Raw genomic sequence first — 23,630 nt, 5'->3', positions numbered from 1 at the left:
GGAGTCCCAGGGCGGCGCACAATTGGCCCAGTGTCGTCCGAGTTATGGGAGGGTTTGGCCGGGGCGGCTTTACTTGGCTCATCGCGTTCTAGCGACTCCTTGTGGTGGGTTGGGGGCCTGCAGGCTGACCTCGGTTGTCAGTTTAACGGTGTTTCCTCCGACACATTGGTGCGGCTGGCTTCCGGGTTAAGCGGGCGGGTGTTAAGAAGCGCGGTTTGGCGGGTCATGTTTCGGAGGACGCATGACTCGACCTTTGCCTCCCGAGCCCGTTGGGGAGTTGCAGCGATGAGACAAGATCAAATTTGAGGAATAAGGTTTTAAAGTGTCTGCATTATTTAGAGCCCCCCCCCCAAGGTTGACTTTGTTGCATTTAGGGAAGTTTTTGGGGGTGTAGGTTGAAGCTCATTTACTGCATTTCTACATAATTTTAAAACTCAAAAACAGCAGAAACAAACATATGCTGACAAAAGACAGACAACAGTGAGTTTGAAGTGTGGGGAAGCTATTTTTTCAACATAAAATTGCACCTTCATAATAAAGGATTGCACATGCATCTACTATCACATTTGCAGACTTATGGAAGATAGCCTACTATTCCTAAAGTGATGAGTAGAATGCATAGTCATAATTTAGGCTAATAATATAACTCAATCACTGTTAATAAAACAGACCGTTCTGAACAATGCTTGAGCATGTAGTGACATTGAGTAGGTCTAATCACAGATGTTTCTTTTCCTTTCATTGCATGGGAAAAATGTGTCCTTTTATAAACACATTTCATGCAATTCTACTACACTTTATATGACTGGAGACATAAGCAACATCTTTTAAAATACGATACAAATTAGTAGCCTACTCTGCTGACACTGACAAACAGATCAGTAAAAACAACCTTGTCTTGAACACAACCATCTAATCTAGTCCCACAAAAAGGGCAGGCACAATTTGTACAGTGGCGACATATGTGATATTTCCGTTTTTTTATTTTTAATACATTTGCAAAAAATTCTAAAAACCTGTTTTTGCTTTGTCATTATGGGGTATTGTGTGTAGATTGATGAGGGAAAAAACGATTTAATCAATTTTAGAACAAGGCAGTAACGTAACAAAATGTGGAAAAAGTAAAGGGGTCTGAATACTCCGAATGCACTGTATGTACAATGTAGCTAAGAAAGTAATAGTAAGTGTATGTTGGGTAGTACGCCGTTAGTAGCCCATGTGCCTCGCCCTAATAATATGCTCCCTTTCACCTCATAACTTAATCTACTGTTCTGACTTGGTGGTGCACATTTACCCTATAGCCTGTTTTAGGGAAATGCAATCATCGACTATTGTAAGAGCTTTCATTGTCTGCTTATATGGCCCCTTTATTTATCCTACGGTTCTGACTTGGTTTACAGGGAGAGTACTGTAAGAACGGCCCATGTTCTGAATTCTGTCGCCGTACATTTCAAAAGTGCTGAACAAATAGTTATATTGACTACGTCCGTCCTAGATCGCTCATTAATGTCTTAATCGAAATTACGGATTGCCTCTTATCCACTCATCGTTCCCTTATGCCATAGTTTGTACATCTCAATTGTCAGTAGAATCCACACTTGTTTAAGCAAGTCAGCCATATCAGCTATGTTTTCTTAAAAGGCAGTAAATGAGGCTGAATGAACTGTTTCGCTGCCAGACAAGGCTCCGCTGATAGCCAGGTGTAGCGGTGGTAAGGTGTTGGGACTGCTGTTGGGACAGCTTTATGGAGGCCCTAACAGTTTGTCAGCACCGTTTGTCACCGTTATAGTGCAATTAATGTATTGTTTCGTGTTGTATAGTGGCTTTGCTGGCATGCATCTAAAAGCAGGAAATGATTGTCCCCTAAAATACTTTCCATTGGCACTGATCCAATGATATTTGCTCTCTGCTGGTGCCAATAAGATATGCTACTGTTTGCTCAATTGGGAGTTGAGAAATTTGACATGAGTGAATTCGTAAAAAGCGGGACATCATATAAACTGGGACATCATATAGTAGGACAGCATGTAGTAGCTAAAGTAGGACAGCATGTAGTAGCTAAAGTAGGACAGCATGTAGTAGCTAAAGTAGGACAGCATGTAGTAGCTAAAGTAGGACAGCATGTAGTAGCTAAAGTAGGACAGCATGTAGTAGCTAAAGTAGGACAGCATGTAGTAGCTAAAGTAGGACAGCATATAGTAGCTAAAGTAGGACAGCATATAGATAATATCACCATAATCTAAAACGGACATAAAAGTAGCCTGCACAATTTGTTTTCTATTTACGGGAGGACAGACAAGCCCTGTTTCTGTAAAGGAACCCTATCTTGAATTTGAGCTTTTTTCCCAATTCAGTAACATGTTTTTTAAAAGAAAGCCTATCAACTAACCATAGCCCTAAGTATTTATATGCAGAGACCTGTTTGATTTGAGTACCATCCAAGCTAGTGATTACAAAAGTGTTTCTAATTGAGAGTTTAGACCAAGAAAAAAACATGACATTTGTTTTCTTAGCGTTTAAAACAAGTTTAAGCTGTAAAAGAGACCCCTGTAGTATCCTAAAATCAGACTCCAACTACATTAAAGCTTGGTCCGCTGTTGGAGCAATAGAGTACATCACTGTGTCATCTGCATATAAATGGAATTTACAATATCTGACATCATCACCAATGTTGTTTATATAAAGTGAGAACAATAGTGGGCCAATTATTGAACCCTGAGGGACCCCTTTAAGTAACTGTAAGGGGTCAGACTTGACCCCGTCGACCATGACGGCCTGAGTTCTATCTTTAAAATAGTCATAAAACCATCGACAGGCATCAGTGCCCAGTCCTATAGATGACAGCTTACTCAAAAGGATAGCATGGTCTACAGTGTCAAAAGCTTTTGACAAATCTACAAACAACGCAGCACAGTGCTTTCTATCATCTAAGGCATTTGCAATATCATTTACAACAAGCATAGTGGCCGATGTGGTACTGTGTTTAGATCTAAAACCAGATTGATTGGGGCTAAAAAATACTGTTAACAGAAAGGAAAGATTGTAACTGTTTGTTGACTATAGATTCTAGGATCTTTGCCAGACAAGGGAGCCTAGAGATGGGTCAATAGTTATCCAAATCACTACCGTCACCCTCCCTTATGTAATGGCAGAACAAAAGCTGCTTTCCACACCTTAGGGATATTTCCTGTGCTTAATGTTAGATAAAAAAATATGTGTCACTGAACCAGCAATGATAGGTGCAGCACACTTAAGTAAGTACGGGTCTAAATTGTCAGCGCCTAAGGATTTCTTAGTATCAATGGCACACAGGGCAGCTAGAACCTCTGCTTCAGTTATTTTCTGGAAACTAAAAACAGGGTCACCATTTTTCAGAGTAACGGTTGAAAAGCAAGACGAAAAATCAACTAACTGGCCAGTACCACAATGGCCACTTTTCTTAAAAAAAAAAAAACCCAGCAGAGATGAAATGCTTATTAAAAGCATCACAAATATAATTTTTTCCCCTTAGAATACAGGAGTCTGAGATAATTTGCTTAGGAAGAGAAACAGCAGAATCCCCCCGTTTCAGTGAATTAACAGTTTTCCAGAACTTTGCAGGATCTCCTGCAGAATCTGTCATAGCATTAAGGAAGTCATTTGATTTTGCCTTTTTGACAGCTGCAGTACATTTATTTCTCAATTGCCTAAAAAACAGCCAATCAGCTGGAGTACCTGTTTTCCTCGCCAAGGCCCAGGCCCAATTCTTTTGCAGAAAAAAGACCTGACAATTCAGGAGAGAACCAAGAACTGGTTCGGTTTCTTACTCTGTGCTTCTTAAGCGGGGCGTGTTTATCAGACATAGAGGTAACAGTAGAAGAGAAAAAAGCAAGGGCTAAAACCGGGTCCAGAAAGCAGCAAGTGGATAAAAGCTCAGAGTGATATACAGTGGGGGAAAAAAGTATTTAGTCAGCCACCAATTGTGCAAGTTCTCCCACTTAAAAAGATGAGAGAGGTCTGTAATTTGCATCATAGGTACACGTCAACTATGACAGACAAAATGAGGAAAAACAATCCAGAAAATCACATTGTAGGATTTTTAATGAATTTATTTGCAAATGTTTAAGTGGGAGAACTTGCACAATTGGTGGCTGACTAAATACTTTTTCCCCCACTGTAAATCAAGGATAAAAGCTTGCTGTGAGAAATGTTTATAATTTCTCTTAGAGATTAAACAGGGATCAGAGTGTTTCAGCCTGGTATCTCTAATACAAGCAATAGAGCAGTGGCCACTGATATCATTTGGAAAAAAAACCCTGGCTGTGTATTTATGGGGGGTATTTACCCCACTGGCTGTGTATTTATGGGGGGTATTTACCCCACTGGCTGTGATTTATGGGGGTATTTACCCCCCTGGCTGTGTATTTATGGGGGGTATTTACCCCACTGGCTGTGTATTTATGGGGGTATTTACCCCACTGGCTGTGTATTTATGGGGGGGTATTTACCCCACTGGCTGTGTATTTATGGGGGTATTTACCCCCTGGCTGTGTATTTATGGGGGGTATTTACCACACTGGCTGTGTATTTATGGGGGGTATTTACCCCACTGGCTGTGTATTTATGGGGGGTATTTACCCCCTGGCTGTGTATTTATGGGGGTATTTACCACACTGGCTGTGTATTTATGGGGGTATTTACCCCACTGGCTGTGTATTTATGGGGGGTATTTACCCCACTGGCTGTGTATTTATGGGGGTATTTACCCCACTGGCTGTGTATTTATGGGGGGTATTTACCCCCCTGGCTGTGTATTTATGGGTGGTATTTACCCCACTGGCTGTGTATTTATGGGGGGTATTTACCCCACTGGCTGTGTATTTATGGGGGGTATTTACCCCACTGGCTGTGTATTTATGGGGGGTATTTACCCCCCTGGCTGTGTATTTATGGGGGGTATTTACCACACTGGCTGTGTATTTATGGGGGGTATTTACCCCACTGGCTGTGTATTTATGGGGGTATTTACCCCCTGGCTGTGTATTTATGGGGGGTATTTACCACACTGGCTGTGTATTTATGGGGGTATTTACCCCACTGGCTGTGTATTTATGGGGGTATTTACCCCACTGGCTGTGTATTTATGGGGGTATTTACCCCACTGGCTGTGTATTTATGGGGGTATTTACCACACTGGCTGTGTATTTATGGGGGTATTTACCCCACTGGCTGTGTATTTATGGGGGGTATTTACCCCACTGGCTGTGTATTTATGGGGGGTATTTGTTAGAATAATGTCTAGTAGAGTAGATTTGACTGGATTCTTAAAGTTGGGACGGGTTGGTTTAGTTATCAGCTGAGTTAGATTTAGCTCAGTACAAATATATTTTAATTTATCGGATACTGGTGAAAGCCAATCCAGGTTAAAATCTCCCGAAATCAGTAATTCAGAGTTTGCATAGTTAGACAGTATATCAGATAATTTGCATAGAGTACAAGGAGGAGCTGAGGGGGGGCGATATACCCCTGCTAGAGTTAAATGAGCATTATTACCAAGTACCACATTTAAAACTAGACATTCATATTGCTTTGGGACAGAGGTTGATATGGACACAGAAACATTTAAGCAGCATTTTACATAAATCGCGATACCACCACCTCTACCAACTCTACCAGCTCTATATACAGTGGGGAGAACAAGTATTTGATACACTGCCGATTTAGCAGGTTTTCCTACTTATAAAGCATGTAGAGGTCTGTAATTTTTATCATAGGTACACTTCAACTGTGAGAGACGGAATCTAAAAAAAAATCGCAAAAATCCAGAAAATCACGTTGTATGAATTTTAAGTAATTAATTTGATTTTTATTGCATGACATAAGTATTTGATACATCAGAAAAGCAGAACTTAATATTTGGTACAGAAACCTTTGTTTGCAATTACAGAGATCATACGTTTCCTGTAGGTCTTGACCAGGTTTGCACACACTGCAGCAGGGATTTTGGCCCACTCCTCCATACAGACCTTCTCCAGATCCTTCAGGTTTCAGGGCTGTCGCTGGGCAATACGGACTTTCAGCTCCCTCCAAAGATTTTCTATTGGGTTCAGGTCTGGAGACTGGCTAGGCCACCCAGGACCTTGAGATGCTTCTTACGGAGCCACTCCTTAGTTGCCCTGGCTGTGTGTTTCAGGTCGTTGTCATGTTGGAAGACCCAGCCACGACCCATCTTCAATGCTCTTACTGAGGGAAGGAGGTTGTTGGCCAAGATCACGCGATACATGGCCCATCCATCCTCCCCTCAATACGGTGCAGTCGTCCTGTCCCCTTTGCAGAAAAGCATCCCCAAAGAATTATGTTTCCACCTCCATGCTTCACGGTTGGGATGGTGTTCTTGGGGTTGTACTCATCCTTCTTCTTCCTCCAAACACAGCGAGTGGAGTTTAGACCAAAAGCTCTATTTTGTCTCATCAGACCACATGACCTTCTCCCATTCCTCCTCTGGATCATCCAGATGGTCATTGGCAAACTTCAGACGGGCCTGGACATGCGCTGGCTTGAGCAGGGGGACCTTGTGTGCGCTGCAGGATTTTAATCCATGACGGCGTAGTGTGTTACTAATGGTTTTCTTTGAGACTGTGGTCCCAGCTCTCTTCAGGTCATTGACCAGGTCCTGCCGTGTAGTTCTGGGCTAAACCCTCACCTTCCTCATGATCATTGATGCCCCACGAGGTGAGATCTTGCATGGAGCCCCAGACCGAGGGTGATTGACCATCATCTTGAACTTCTTCCATTTTCTAATAATTGCGCCCAACAGTTGTTGCCTTCTCACTAAGCTGCTTGCCTATTGTCCTGTAGCCCATACCAGCCTTGTGCAGGTCTACAATTTTATCCCTGATGTCCTTACACAGCTCTCTGGTCTTGGCCATTGTGGAGAGGTTGGAGTCTGTTTGATTGAGTGTGTGGACAGGTGTCTTTTATACAGGTAACGAGTTCAAACAGGTGCAGTTAATACAGGTAATGAGTGGAGAACAGGAGGGCTTCTTAAAGAAAAACTAACAGGTCTGTGAGAGCCGGAATTCTTACTGGTTGGTAGGTGATCAAATACTTATGTCATGCAATAAAATGCAAATTAATTACTTAAAAATCATACAATGTGATTTACTGGATTTGTGTTTTAGATTCCATCTCTCACAGTTGAATTGTACCTATGATAAAAATTACAGACCTCTACATGCTTTGTAAGTAGGAAAACCTGCAAAATCAGCAGTGCATCAAATACTTGTTCTCCTCACTGTATATTGTACACAATCAACTGAACATCTGAATCAGGCACAGAATCACACAGCCACGATTCAGATACAATCAGTACGTCAACATTTGATTGTGAGACCAACATTTCAATAAAAGTCAAACTTTTGGATCAGGCTTCTAGCATTCAAATGAATTATTCCAATGCCATTGCTACGGGAATTCCTATCAGATGGAGTATCCAGGGTAGCAGCTGAAGCTGCACTGAATGAGCAATAAACCATTTTCGAGCTCCATGGGGACAAGATTACTACTAACAATACCTCTCTGCATGGAAGTAGTATTCGCAATACGGTGATTGGACAATAATCTAGGAATTGCAGAAAGGTTGTTAGCTGAAGTTTGTTCCATATTTGCAATTGAGGGACTAAGTAATGAAACTGGGAGAGGAGCATTGAACATAGTCTGATAGGGGAGCGTACAATCCCAAAAGTCAACCCCCGAAAATACACAACGTCAGGTATCAAAGGCTCTACATGAGGCAAGAGTAGTAAGAGACATGTTGGTGGAGAGGATGCTGGAGCCATACCTGTTAAGATGTAAATTGTCCCGAAGAAATAGACCTGGTCGGTCTGTAAAAGCTGCAAAGTTATCCACAAAAGGAATTCCCATGGTGCAGCAGTACCCCTTAAGCCAGGTGTGTAATTGGCGTATACGACTAAAAACCATATCCGTGGGGATGGAAAATGACCGGAAACAACACACTGCTTCCCAGATTCCAGCAGCGTATTTATCAATGTCATAGCTAAAGTAGAACAGCAGGTAATAGCTAAAGTAGGACAGCATGTAGTAGCTAAAGTAGGACAGCATGTAGTAGCTAAAGTAGAACAGCATGTAGTAGCTAAAGTAGGACATCAGGTAATAGCTAAAGTAGGACAGCAGGTAATAGCTAAAGTAGGACAGCATGTAGTAGCTAAAGTAGGACAGCATGTAATAGCTAAAGTGGGACAGCATGTAGTAGCTAAAGTAGGACAGCATGTAGTAGCTAAAGTGGGACAGCATGTAGTAGCTAAAGTAGGACAGCATGTAGTAGCTAAAGTAGGACAGCATGTAATAGCTAAAGTAGGACAGCAGGTAATAGCTAAAGTAGGACAGCATGTAGTAGCTAAAGTAGGACAGCATGTAGTAGCTAAAGTAGGACAGCATGTAGTAGCTAAAGTGGGATAGCATGTAGTAGCTAAAATAGGACAGCATGTAATAGCTAAAGTAGGACAGCATGTAATAGCTAAAGTAGGACAGCATGTAATAGCTAAAGTAGGACAGCATGTAATAGCTAAAGTGGGACAGCATGTAGTAGCTAAAATAGGACAGCATGTAATAGCTAAAGTAGGACAGCATGTAATAGCTAAAGTAGGACAGCATGTAGTAGCTAAAATAGGACAGCATGTAATAGCTAAAGTAGGACAGCATGTAATAGCTAAAGTGGGACAGCATGTAGTAGCTAAAGTAGGACAGCATGTAGTAGCTAAAGTAGGACAGCATGTAGTAGCTAAAGTAGGACAGCATGTAGTAGCTAAAGTAGGACAGCATGTAGTAGCTAAAGTGGGACAGCATATAGTAGCTAAAGTAGGACAGCATGTAGTAGCTAAAGTAGGACAGTGTTATGGGCTTCGCCAATGGAGGGAAGAGATTCAGTTTACATTAGTGATATAACGACTTTTATTACAGGATTCATTAATGTTTGTAAACTCCTGAGCTGCATGTGGGAGAGAGGACAAGGACACGCCATGTGTTATAGAGGTCACTGGTGAGTGGCAGAGGGTCGGTGTGACAACATATTCTCTTACATCCTGAAGTACTCGATACCAGAGAAACTCGTCATAACAATTAGGGACCCCCTGTACGCTAGCAGAACTACAGAGTATTTTCTTTGTGTCAAAGGCTGATGTGGATGCGGTGTTGGAGTCAGGCGCAGGACACAGAAGCTTAGTCGATCCGGACTTTAATAGTCACAGAGGCAAAATACAAAAACAACGGGCCTCAACACACAGGAGGCGAGCGATTACGCAAACAGTGCGTAAAGTGCGTAAAGCACGAACAACAAGAAAACAATAAACCTACACCAACGGACAGGCGTACAACAACACACAACTACAAACAAAACCAAAGGAAACTTATAGGTGACATAATCAATACATGTTATGAAACAGGTGCACCAACCAGACAAAACCAAACAAACATAGAGAACATCAAACGGTAGCAGCTAGTACTCCGGGGACGACGAATGCCGAAGCCTGCCCGAACAAGGAGGAGGAGCAGTCTCGGCGGAATTCGTGACACATTGTCTTTTCTTTTCAGCAAAATCCATCTGAACAATGATTTTCCTACGATTGTGTTTTGAAATATTGCGACAAGCCTCAGCTTATTTAACTGCTTCACAAGGACCGCTGCAACTCAACACTCAGCTATCTGGTAGGCTATCTGGTAGGCTATCTGGTATGCTATCTGGTAGGCTATCAGGTAGGCTATCAGGTAGGCTATCTCGTAGGATATCTGGTAGGCTATCTGGTAGGATATCTGGTAGGCTATTTGGTATGCTATCTGATAGACTATTGGTATGCTATCTGGTAGGCTATTTGGTATGCTATCTGGTAGGCTATTTGGTAGGATATCTGGTAGGCTATCTGGTAGGATATCTGGTAGGCTATCTGGTAGGCTATTTGGTAGGCTATTTGGTATGCTATTTGCAGCGCTGCCCAAACAAACAATCCACAGCTCATTTTTAAAAGAAACTGGTATTTTGAATGATTTTATTTATTTTTGTACAGGCAAGAGTAATTCTATAGGAAATGTTGGCTAATTTAATTCAATTTCCTTTCGGGGAAGTATATCTTCACCTAGCCTGCATATGCCAACATCAGTGTGAAAGTAACCGGTGTGTAAAACAGCTGGCCGGAGGTTTACAAGGCCGAGTTCAAATACTGACATCAAATTCAAAGCAATCAGCAAACAACCTAAACGGCTAACCCGGCAAAGCAAACTGTCTGGCACTGTCTCTGCTCTCTGCTGAGAGAAAGGCGTGCAGGTTGGCAGCTTCTTTAGGAGTGAGACAACCAATATGCTAAACAGCAGTTGCATTTTAATCAGGATTGGAATGATTTTATAATAATAATAATATGCCATTTAGCAGACGCTTTTATCCAAAGCGACTTCCAGTCATGCGTGCATACATCTTTTGTGTATGGGTGGTCCCGGGGATCGAACCCACTACCTTGGCGTTACAAGCGCCGTGCTCTACCAGCTGAGCTACAGAGGACCACATTTTAGTCTACTTTCCAAATCAAATCAAATCAAATTTTATTGGCCACATGCGCTGAATACAACAGGTGTAGACATTACAGTGAAATGCTTACTTACAAGCCCTTAACAAAAAATACAGTTTTTAAGAAAGAAAAAAAAAAGCCAATAATTAAAGAGCAGCAGTAAAATAAAATAACAGTAGGGAGGTTATATACAGTGGTACCGGTACAGAGTCAATGTGCGGGGGCACCGGTTGGTCGAGGTAATTGTGGTAATATGTACATGTGGGTAGAGTTAAAGTGACTATGCATAAATAATAAACAGAGTAGCAGCAGCGTAAAAGAGGGGGTTGGGGTGGGGTGGGGGGGGACAATGCAAATAGTCCGGGTAGCCATGATTAGCTGTTCAGGAGTATTATGGCTTGGGGGTAGAAGCTGTTAAGAAGCCTTTTGGACCTAGACTTGGCACTCCGGTACCGCTTGCCGTGCGGTAGCAGAGAGAACAGTCTATGACTAGGGTGGCTGGAGTCTTTGATAATTTTTAGGGCCTTCCTCTGACACGGCCTGGTATAGAGGTCCTGGATGGCTGGAAGCTTGGCCCCGGTGATGTACTGGGCCGTACGCACTACCCTCTGTAGCGCCTTGCGGTCGGAGGCCGAGAAGTTACCATAACAGGCGGTGATGCAACCAGTCAGGATGCTCTCGATGGTATAACTTTTTGAGGATCTGAGGACCCATGCCAAATATTTTCAGTCTCCTGAGGGCGAATAGGCTTTGTCGTGTGTTTGGACCCTGATAGTTTGTTGGTGAGGAACTTGAAGCTCTCAACCTGTTCCACTACAGCCCCGTCGATTTTTGTAGCCTACTTTAAAAAATGTGGGTCTTGAGCTACGGTATGGCGACTGCTGTCCTGCCATACCCAACTGACGCCCTGCCCTGGGCCCCCGTATTTTACACTCTACACACACACACACACACACACACACACACACACACACACACACAATCACACACTCACACATACACACACACACACACACACACACACACACACACACACACACACACACACACACACAATACACACACACACACACACACACACACACACACACACACATACACACACACACACACACACACACACAATCACACACTCACACATACACACACACACACACACACACACACAATCACACACTCACACATACACACACACACACACACACACACACACACACACACACACACACACACACACACACACCCTACTTCATGGTGTCAACTCCAAACTGAACATCAGAATAAACAAACAGTGGGGTTGAAGAATAGTGAAATGGAGGGAGATTCTAGTCAGCTGACGTCACCAGCCAAGGTCAACACCTGCACAATGATTCCCGTAGCAACCAAAACGCCCCCCTGACAACGCTGCAACCACCCCAGAAGCCCCCCTGTTGAAGCAACAAGTTTCTCTACGCAGACGATTAGCGCACATCTTTTATGGTGGCTGGTGAAAACAACACACACACACCCACACCCACACATCGTAGCTAAGAAATTCTGCCACAAAGTAGGCTATCATGATAAATATCTGCTGTCAATGTAATGTATCTGTCTATCTTACCTTCAGTACAGATGCACACGCCCAGCCCACGCAACAACGAATGACAGATAGTGCGCGAACAGCAGGGGCTTGAGATTCTGCGCGCAGCCTATGGAGACTTCAACCATGCTATCATATTATTATTATCATTAATAATAATAATAATAATAATAATAATAATAATGTGATTTATTTGTCCAGCACCTTATGTGTGCTTATTTTCTTGAGAAGGCTCCTCCTTCAAAGAGGCTATGCGTAACTTTTGCACTCGAGCCAAAAGAGGTCCCTAATTGGACATAAATATTGCCCAGAAATGGCTTCATTGGCCAGTCGGGGCACAACTTCCCATACCCATGAGCAAAAGAATACAGTTTGCCTAAAACAAAGGATTTGTGTGGTTTCCTGAGATAATATTCCTATTACAGTGCATTCGGAAAGTGTTCAGACACTTTTTACATATTTTGTTACGTTACAGCCTTATTCTAAAATATATATATTTTTTTAAAATACAAAAAACATAAATCTACACACAATACCCCATAATGACAAACCAAAAACAGGTTTTTAGAAATGTTTGCAAATGTATTCAAAATAAAAAATGGAAATATTACATTTACAGTAGTATATTCAGACCCTTTACTCAGTACTTTGTTGAAGCACCCTTTGGCAGCGATTACAGCCTCGAGTCTTCTCGGGTATGACGCTACAAGCTGGGCACACCTATATTTGGGGAGTTTCTCCCATTCTTCTCTGCAGATCCTCTCAAGCTCTGTCAGGTTGGATGGGGAGCGTCGCTTCACAGCTATTTTCAGGTCTCTCCAGAGATGTTTAATCGGGTTCAAGTCCGGGCTTTGGCTGGGCCACTCAAGGACATTCAGAGACTTGTCCTGAAGCCACTCCTGCATTGTCTTGGCTGTGTGCTTAAAGGTTTGGTTTCATCAGACCAGAGAATCTTGTTTCTCATGGTCTGAGACTCCTTTGGCAAACTCCAAGCGGGCTGTCATGTGTCTTTCACTGAGGAGTGGCTTCCGTCTGGCCACTCTACCATAAAGGCCTGATTGGTGAAGTGCTACAGAGATGGTTGTCCTTCTGGAAGGTTCTCCCATCTCCACATAGAAACTCCGGAGATCTGTCAGAGTGACCATCTGGTTCTTGGTCACCTGCCTGACCAAGGCCCTTCTCCCCCAATTGCTCAGTTTGACCGAGCGGCCAGCTCTAAGAAGAGTCTTGGTGGTTTCCAACTTCTTCCATTTAAGAATGATGGAGGCCACTGTGTTCTTGGGGACCTTCAATGCTGCAGACATTTTTGGTACGCTTCCCCAGATCTGTGCCTCGACACAATCCTGTCTGGGAGCCGCTATTGGACAATTCCTTCGACCTCATGGCTTGGTTTTTGCTCTGACAACTGTGGGACCTTATTTGGACAGGTGTGTGTCTTTCCAAATCATGTCCAATCAATTGAATTTACCAAAGGTGGACTCCAATCAAGTCGTAGAAACATCTCAAGGATGATCAATGGAAACAGGATGCACCTGAGCTCAATTTCGAGTCTCATTGCAAAGAGTCTGAATACTTATGTAAATAAGGTATTTGTCTTTTTTATTTGTAATACATTTGCAAAAATGTATAATAACGTGTTTTCCCTTTGTCATTATGGTGTATTGTGTGTAGATTGATGAGGAAAAACTATTATTTAATCCATTTGAGTATAAGGCTGTAACCTTCAAAATGTGCAAAAAGTGAATGTCACACTCTGGCTCCGGGACTTGTATTTGAGCCAGGGTGTATTCGTTTTGTTGGGGTTTGTTTTGGTTAGGTTGGGATAGGGTGTGTTCATTTGGGTGTGTGTGGTTTGTGTTGTTCTTGATTAGTCATATGACTCCCAATCGGAGGTAACGAGTGTCAGCTGTCGGCTCGTTATCTCTGATTGGGAGCCATATTTAATCTGTATGTTTTCCTGTGGGTGTTGTGGGTTTTTGTTCCGTTTTCAGTCATTTGTACTGTTGGACTTCACGTCTCGTCAGTGTTTATTGTTTTGGTTCGTGCACTTTAATTAATAAAGTCATGTTCGTTCAACGCGCTGCGTATTGGTCTCCTTCGCTCCTAGACGATCGTGACAGAAAAACCCACCTTAAAAGGACCAAGCAGCGTGTCAAGCGGCAACAGGACCTACCTACACAGGATTTATGGACGCCTATCAAGGATTCATGGACATGGGAGGAGATACTGGATGGAAAGGGTCCTTGGGCACAACCGGGGAGAATATCGCCGCCCTCGTGAAGAGCTGGAGGCAGCTAAAGCCGAGAGGAGGCGGTGTCGGGAGGCAGCACGGAGTCAAGGCTGGAAGCCCGTGGGTACTACCCAAAAATTTCTTGGGGGGGCTTAAAGGGAGTGTGGCGAAGTCAGGTAGGAGACCTGCGCCTACTCCCTGGACTTACCGTGGAGAGCGAGAGTACGGGCAGACACCGTGTTACGCAGTAGAGCGCATGGTGTCTCCTGTACGCAGGCATAGCCCGGTTCGGTACATTCCAGCTCCACGTATCGGCCGGGCTAGATTGAGCGGTGAGCCGGATGTCATGAAGCCGGCCCAACGCATCAGGCCACCAGTGCGTCTCCTCGGGCCGGCGTACATGGCACCAGCCTTACGCATGGTGTTCCCGGTTCGCCCACATAGGCCGGTGCGGGTTAGTCCACCTCCCCGTACTGGTCGGGCGACGGGGAGCATCAACCCAGGTAAGGTTGGTCAGGCTCAGTGCTCAAGGGAGCCAGTAAGCCTGCACGGTCCGGTATTTCCGGCGCCACCTCCCCGCTCCAGCCCAGTACCACCAGGGCCTACACCACGCACTAGGCTTCCTGTACGTCTGCAGAGCCCTGTGTCTCCTCCACGCACTAGCTGTATGGTGCGTGTCTCCAGCCCTTTCCCACCAGTGCCTACACCACGCACCAGGCCTCCTGTGTGTTCCCCGAGTCCTGTGCGTCCTGTTGCTGCTCTCCGCACTAGGCCTTATGTGCGTCCCCAGGGTCCAGCATGCCCTGTTCCTGCTCTCCGCACTAGGCCTTATGTGCGTCCCCAGGGTCCAGCATGCCCTGTTGCTTCTCCCCGCACTAGCCCTGAGATGCGTGTCCTCAGCCCGGTACCTCCAGTTCCGGCACCACGCACCAGGCCTACGATGCGCCTCAGACGGCCAGAGTCTGCCGTCTGCCCAACGGGGCCTGAACTGCCCGTCTGCCCTAAGGCGCTTGAACTGGCCGTCTGCCCAACGGCGCCTGAACTGCCCGTCTGCCCAACGCCGTCTGAACTGTCCGTCTGCCAAGCGCTGCATGAACTGCCCGTCTGTACTGAGCCTGCAGAGCCTTCCGCCAGACAGGATCAGCCAGAGCCTTCCGCCAGACAGGATCAGCCAGAGCCTCCCGCCAGACAGGATCAGCCAGAGCCTTCCGCCAGACAGGATCAGCCAGAGCCTTCCGCCAGACAGGATCAGCCAGAGCCTTCCGCCAGACAGGATCAGCCAGAGCCTTCCGCCAGACAGGATCAGCCAGAGCCTTCCGCCAGACAGGATCAGCCAGAGCCTTCCGCCAGCCATGAGCAGCCAGATCCGTCAGCCAGCCATGAGCAGCCAGATTCGTCAGCCTGCCATGAGCAGCCAGATCCGTCAGCCAGCCACGAGCAGCCAGATCCGTCAGCCTGCCGCGAGCAGCCAGATCCGTCAGCCAGCCATGAGCAGCCAGATCCGTCCAGCCAGCCATGAGCAGCCAGGATCCGTCAGCCAGCCATGAGCAGCCAGATCCGTCAGCCAGCCATGAGCCGTCCAGCCAGGATCCGCCAGAGCCAGCCAGCCAGGATCCGCCATTCAGTCCGGTGCTGCCCCTTATCCTGGTGCTGCCCCTTAGTCCGGTGCTGCCCCTTAGTCCGGTGCTGCCTCTTAGTCCGGTGCTGTCCCTTAATCCGGTGGGGGGTCAGTTGGAGGAGGCTACGAAAGCGGGTAGTGACTATGGTGGGGTGGGGACCACGACCAGAGCCAGAACCACCGCCGAAGAGGTATGCCCACCCAGCCCTCCCTTGGTTAGCCCTAGTTGAGGCGCGGTCGCAGTCCGCGCCTTTAGGGGGTACTGTCACACTCTGGCTCCGGGACTTGTATTTGAGCCAGGGTGTATTCGTTTTGTTGGGGTTTGTTTTGGTTAGGTTGGGATAGGGTGTGTTCATTTGGGTGTGTGTGGTTTGTGTTGTTCTTGATTAGTCATATGACTCCCAATCGGAGGTAACGAGTGTCAGCTGTCGGCTCGTTATCTCTGATTGGGAGCCATATTTAATCTGTATGTTTTCCTGTGGGTGTTGTGGGTTTTTGTTCCGTTTTCAGTCATTTGTACTGTTGGACTTCACGTCTCGTCAGTGTTTATTGTTTTGGTTCGTGCACTTTAATTAATAAAGTCATGTTCGTTCAACGCGCTGCGTATTGGTCTCCTTCGCTCCTAGACGATCGTGACAGTGAAGGGGTCTGAATACTTTCCGAATGCACTGTATATGTTTATGAATCACACAGACACATTTCAAGCCAAAATGTGACGTAAACAATAATCAGCTAGTCCATAGTACAGCGCCTTCAGAAAGTGTTCACACCCCTTGACTTTTTCCACATTTTGTAGTGTTACAGCCTGAATTTAAAATGGCTAATATTGATATTTTGTGTTACTGGCTTGGACACAATACCCCATAATATCAAAGTAGAATTATATATTTAGAAAGTTTAACAAATTAATTGAACATGAAAAGCTGAAATGTCTTGAGTCAATAAGTATTCAACCCCTTTGTTATGGCAAGCCTAAATAAGTTCAGGAGTAAAAATGTGCTTAACAAGTCACATAATAAGTTGCATGGACTCCGTGTGCAACAATCGTATTTAACATGATTTTTGAATGACTACCTCATCTCTGTACCCCACACATACAATTATCTGTAAGGTTCCTCAGTCAAGCAGTGAATTTCAAACACAGATTAAACCACAAAGTCCAGGGAGGTTTTCCAATGCTTCACAAAGAAGGGCACCTATTGGTAGATGGGTAAAAATAAAAAAAGCAGACATTGAACAACGATACAGACGTCCTTCCTAACTCCGTTGCCGGGAGGGAAGGAAACCTATCAGGGATTTCACCATGAGGCCAATGGTGACTTTAATAATAAGAAAGCAGACATTGAATATTTCCAGAGCGACTTACAGTTAGTGAGTGCATACATTTTCATACATTTTCATACTGTATGTATGGCGAGTATGGTGCAGTCATTAATTACACGTTGGATGGTGTATCAATACACCCAGTCACTACAAAGATACAGACGTCCTTCCTAACTCAGTTGCCGGAGAGGAAGGAAACTGCTCAGGGATTTCACCATGAGGCCAATGGTGACTTTAAAACAGTTACAGAGTTTAATGACTGCGATAGGAGAAAACTGAGGATGGATCCAAAACATTGTAGTTACTCCACAATACTAACCTAATTGGCAGAGTGAAAAGAAAGGAAGTCTCTACAGAATAAAAGTATTCGAAAACATGCATCCTGTTTGCAACAAGGCACTTAAGTAATACACTGTAATCCCAAACAGTTGTACTAGCTCATAAGTAATAAGGTCATAACAGTCAAATGTCGTTATGCAGTTGACCAAACTATAAAGTGTTGAGCTCTGTTGAGATTTATGCCACTTTAATTGAAGAGGGCTCAATATTTTATAGGTAATTTGTGTGGAGCGCTCAAAAAAAGTTTAGGTAGTGTCATGACGTTATCGACGTCATGACGTTCTGGTGGGTGGGTCATCTCTCCCTCAGGAAAGCTGAGTCAGCCATCTTGAATTTGCCTTGATGCGGTGATGTTTGGCCGCCCGTGTGGATGTGGAACACAGTTTAATTTGTTTTAATTTGTTTGCAATGCGCACTTTTATGCTGCCCGCTTGAAACCACCACCACCTCCGTTTTTATCATTAGTCTTATTGCCTTCGTTTTCTTAAGCGCCATCTTATCATCACCTCTGATTTGGTAAGTAACTCTAATGTTGTTGTTTTTTTAATTGAATTTCGATAGTCTTAAATGTGGAACTGGGAATACATTTGTACAATGTGCACAGTGAATATTTGTTGTAAATAGTTTAAAAATCCAAGTAATTGTAACTTTAGAAGTTGTTAAATATGTGACAAATACGTTACGTTACTTCAGCTTACAACGTAACGTTATCAGCAGGTTTCCTGGATGAACTACATTTCCCATAATGCATGTTTGCCCGGGACATTGACGGTGGAGGAAGGTCCATGAGTTTTCGCTGTTCGCCGGTAATGCAAGTGCGTACTGTGAGTATACTTATTTCAATAAGTGTCTGCCTTACACAGTAAATATTTTACGTTATCGAGCTGTGTGTACGTGTGTGCTAGCGTGAAACGAACAATGCTAAACAACATAATGTGAGTGTGTTATCATGATGCTAACCAGGCCTGTGTTTGTATTTCTTCCTAGGCTCAAGTGTGTGGTTGTGAGATCATCTCGAAATCCTTTTAACAGTTCAGGTAGGATGTATTATGAAATAGTGTTACTAATGTAATACATTGCTAAAACCAAGTATAGAGTGTATTTGTTATAATTCATTGGTATTAGATTTAAAAGGTGATCGAATAGCTCCTGATTTGTAATGTCATTAATGCATTTCTTTTGAAGCAATGTTTTAAATTTTTTTACAAGTGAATAGGTTGGTTTACTTTTAAGTTTAAATTTCCCACGTATCTCGTTAAAGTTTTGACCAATGAGCTAACTTAAGTTAAGTTAAGTTGTGGCCAATGGGAGAGTGGACTGGTTGCCGGGAAAGAAAAGGGAGGGAAAAGTTGAAAGAAGGGAGAGGAGAGATGTTAGTGGTGTTGGTGAAGGAAAAACGACCAAAGGAAACGATAAAGAGAGAACAAAACCATACCTACAGAGTTTTTTTTTTAAGGGAAATCCTGATTTTATTTTTATAAGAGAGTGTTTATTATTTAGTTAAGAAAGACCAAGTGGAGACTGAAGCTGCCGTCGCATTGTGGAGACATTCGACATCCTAGAGGTTAGCCTAGCATCGTGCAAGACTTGGAGAGAATTGCTTGTGACGATCAGTTCGGGTTTCCAACGGATGTCTGTTGCTGCTACCGAGTACTGGCTGCATTGATAGCTGTGTTTGCTGTGGATCTTGTGAGGACACCTGCACGGAACTACTATATTTTGCTGAGGCATTATCTACAAGTAGTGAGTAACTACAAATGTGGGGTGGACCTCGGGACTTTATGTATGTCGTCATTTTTTTTTGAGCTCCAACGCGCGCCCAGGGTTTAAGCAAGCTTGCAAATAATTTGGACATGGGGTTGTGGAAAAATCATTGGGGTTTATAATTTGTATTTCTTTTGATGTGATACATTGAACATTTGATTAATATAGATCTTGAACCTTATGTCTGTTGTATTGGTGGAGTCATTTACTGTTTCAGTTTCATTTAATGCATGGGAAAGCATATCCTTATAACAATAACCAAGTCTATAATAATTCTATCTGAAGTTAATACCCTATTTGTCATTCACCCTAGCAAGTTTACAATAGGGATTCTTATTGGAGATGTCCTTCTCACCTAATATCCCATGCTGTTCAGATATTCTAAATAAGGTAATATCGTGAGAGTCAAATTCGAGCCTGGTGAGAGGGTTACACTAATAATTGGTTTTATTTTATGTGTTTTGTGATGTCACGAGAGGCTACACAGCTTTCAGCGGGATTGCTCAAGTAGTGCCAGGAGACCAGGTTCAATCAAAACAAGGATTTTATTAAAGGTCTTGGGAAACTAACGAAAGTATAACACAATACTGTTCTCTGGTGGCTCTTAAGGGTTAACAGTTCAGGGATGTCTCTTCCACATCCAAAATCATAACTCTCCCTCGCTCAAATAACTTTTCCCCAGTCTTACTGTCTTCCACGTTGCAGCGAGTGGCCAACCCAGCAAAACGTCCTTCCAAATGTCCCACACGTATTTCCACAGGTGCATATATCCAAAGGTGAGTATTTCCCAAAGGTAAGTATCTCCAAATCCTTATATTCCTCATGGAAGTGGACGTGCAGCACTCTTGTCCTCCAGAGAGCCCAGGTTGGAGACCGTGTCTCTTCCCTTCAACAAACCTTCAGCTCATCAGCTCCTGATTGGTTTCAGCTGCGTGGGAAGATTGGCCATAGAGGGTTGGAGTTCCCGACCATACCAGCAGATGGAGCCATAGCTGTCTGGGTTTGCAGCCATCTCAGGGGATGTAACGTCCCTCCAGGACACAGCCTCTCGTGACATCACACATCCCCCTCCTCGGGACCGACGTCCTCGTCGGTAAAGGCAGCGAAGAAGGCATCACGCCGGGAGAGGGCGTCCGCATTGCCGTGGTGCTTGCCAGCCCTGTGGACAACAGAAAAGTTAAACGGTTGCAAGCTCAAAAACCATCTGGTTACTCTACTGTTTGATTCCTTGTTCTTGGCCATCCACTGCAGAGGGGCGTGATCAGATACCACCATGAAACGTCGGCCCACCAAATCCTTACGCACCAGGGTGGCCCGGCTACCAGAATCCAGTAAGGCCTCCACATCATGGTGATTCACAGTTACCGGGCAGGTGGGGGGTCGATCTGGGCCGCCATCTACGACTCCCAAGAGCGAGGCAAAACGGTGTGTGGGTGCTGAGCTGGAGGACTCCGCAGTGGGCATAGGTTCATCGGCTGGTTTCCCACACTGCCAGGAGATATGTCCCATCTCCCCACACACGGTAACACTGTCGAAGTTTCCCCCTCCTGGTGTACTCTTCTTGGACCCGCCTGGTTTCTGGCTCCCCCTGGAGCCGGGATAAGTCCTGACGTGGCTGGGTTCGAGACCTTGGGGTCCTTTGGACGGGTTCTTCCCATTTGTGGTGGGGCCGCCCTCCTGGGGTCTTTTCGAGGGAAGCATTCAGCATCTCCGCTGTGGCCTGGTACTTTTCCACAGCTTCCACGGTCAGATCAGCCGTGGTCAAGGCCTGTTGACTGATGAACCGTTTTGCCTCATAAGGCAGGGCGCGTAGGGTAACGATCCACCACAACGGCCTCCACCACCGCCTGCTGCTGTATTCCTCTGCGGATCCAGCCATTTCCTTGCGATTCGGACAAGTTCATGCATCTGCGCCCGAGGAGGTTGGTCTGGTTGGAAGGTCCAGCTGTGAAGCGCTGGGCCATACCAAACTTTGTGAGTCCATATCTGCTGAGGATCTCAGACTTCAGGGCATCATAGTCAGTAACCTGGTCAGGGCCCAGGTCCCGGACAGCATTCAGCGATTCCCCCGGTTAGAAAGGGGGCTAACAGACCAACCCACTGTTGCTTGGGCCAGGCTTCCTAGTGGCCGTGGCCTCAAATGCATGCAGGTATGCCTCAATGTCATCGGTAGCTCCCATCTTAGATATAAAGTCACTTGCCTTTATTGGGCGGGTATTTTGGACAACCCTCTGTCTCTGCAACTGCAATTCCTCTGCCTTCAGAAGGTTGGCTTTCTTTTGCTCCTCCAAGAGAGCCACGTTTGCTTGCATCTGGACTTGCTGGCCAGCAACAAGGGCTTTCAATATGTCCTCCATTTCAGTCGGCGGGGAGCCTACGGCCAACTTGGAAAACTGGGTGATCAAACCTTCGGGTATCCTCCTCTGACATGCACTATTAACGCTTGAGCGTGCCCGTATTCTCCACCATCTGTGATGTCACGAGAGGCTACACAGCTTTCAGCGGGATTGCTCAAGTAGTGCCAGGAGACCAGGTTCAATCAAACAAGGATTTTATTAAAGGTCTTGGGAAACTAACGAAAGTATAACACAATACTGTTCTCTGGTGGCTCTTAAGGGTTAACAGTTCAGGGATGTCTCTTCCACATCCAAAATCATAACTCTCCCTCGCTCAAATAACTTTTCCCCAGTCTTACTGTCTTCCACGTTGCAGCGAGTGGCCAACCCAGCAAAACGTCCTTCCAAATGTCCCACACGTATTTCCACAGGTGCATATATCCAAAGGTGAGTATTTCCCAAAGGTAAGTATCTCCAAATCCTTATATTCCTCATGGAAGTGGACGTGCAGCACTCTTGTCCTCCAGAGAGCCCAGGTTGGAGACCGTGTCTCTTCCCTTCAACAAACCTTCAGCTCATCAGCTCCTGATTGGTTTCAGCTGCGTGGGAAGATTGGCCATAGAGGGTTGGAGTTCCCGACCATACCAGCAGATGGAGCCATAGCTGTCTGGGTTTGCAGCCATCTCAGGGGGATGTAACGTCCCTCCAGGACACAGCCTCTCGTGACATCACAGTTTCCACAGTCATTCTTTTGCTATTTCTCTAAATGTTTTTATCTCAACTGTGGGGTCAACAGTTGATCACTTGAACCCTTTATTAATACTTTGTTAAATACAAAGAACAACAACAGAAATAGCAGATCTATAAGCACACAACTTTGATGCTTTGCTTGTTAATAACTAACTTGCTTATCCTTTAACATTTTCATTTTTACTATAATTAGTGTACAATGAATGTTTTTGATATTTGTGTAATTATTATTGTAATGGATATTTTTGGTCCATGTAGGAACAACGTGATGTAAATATGAGACGGGCCCTCGTCATCCTCAGGCACTTCCTGTGTACCTGCGTGAAGATGCCTCCAAGTTTTTTCAGGACCTGTAATGTAAGTGTACTGGCCTCACTATCAATCCCTTTGCTTAGCTATTCATTCAGCTTAAACATGACATCACTCAAAGAACTCTAGGAGAACCAGAGGGGCATTCCAGAAAGCAGGTTATGTGAAAACCATCAGTATAGCCAATTGTATTTTTTCCAACAACGTAATTTCAAAGTCCGTGTTTCTAGTTTGTCGCCGCATTGAGTATGAGATAAAATGTTTTTATATTTAATTTTCAGCCGATTTTAAATAAAACAAAATAGCCTAAAATAAAACATTGAACAACATTCAACCACTTCCTTAAAGGCTAATATAAAATAAAGTGATGTTAAATTCAAAATGAAAAGACGACTGCATCTGAAACTCTGCCAGTGATTTATATAACAGCCGCAGCCAGAAAATGTCTGCTTCCTGTTTTCTCCCGTTGCCATGGTGAATAACCGTATCGGAGCTCCATTGATGATGGCTTTTTACTAGTCGTCAGGCACAAGCTCAACTCCGAGTTAACGCACTCTGAGTCAACTTACCTAACTCAGATCAGCTGTTCTGTAACTGAAAACTCAGTTTCACTTCACAGGAAGTCAACTCTGAGTTCAGGGTTAGGCTCAGTTTGTTGAACCTCCTTTCTGGAATAGCCCCCAGGACCTGTTTATGAAGTTACCTTGAGTTGTTATTCTGCAAACTGACATGTAGAAATTACATAAATGAAAAGGTAAGTATAAAGAATTCCACTAAACAAAAAGTATGCTTACAGGTAGGTGTGAAACTAACATAAAATAATAAGCAT

The 23,630-nt window shown here is 44.5% G+C and overlaps 1 long non-coding RNA gene across 2 annotated transcripts; it reads left to right on the top strand.

Moving 5' to 3' along the window:
- The first annotated feature begins 18,005 nt into the window (after positions 1 to 18,005).
- LOC121544249 lies at positions 18,006 to 22,790 on the top strand. Of its 2 annotated transcripts, XR_006659728.1 has the most exons (4): positions 18,006 to 18,158; positions 18,357 to 18,466; positions 18,630 to 18,679; positions 22,751 to 22,790. It is a non-coding gene; the product is annotated as an uncharacterized LOC121544249 (long non-coding RNA). The 2 variants fall into 2 exon arrangements; XR_006659729.1 differs by lacking the exon at positions 22,751 to 22,790 and having other exon boundaries at positions 18,630 to 18,732.
- The last annotated feature ends 840 nt before the right edge of the window (positions 22,791 to 23,630 follow it).

Source organism: Coregonus clupeaformis, unplaced genomic scaffold (assembly GCF_020615455.1).
Source record: "Coregonus clupeaformis isolate EN_2021a unplaced genomic scaffold, ASM2061545v1 scaf1644, whole genome shotgun sequence".
NCBI lineage: Eukaryota > Metazoa > Chordata > Actinopteri > Salmoniformes > Salmonidae > Coregonus > Coregonus clupeaformis.
Note: the sequence above shows the minus strand (reverse complement) of the source record. Positions and strands in the feature narration are given on the sequence as shown.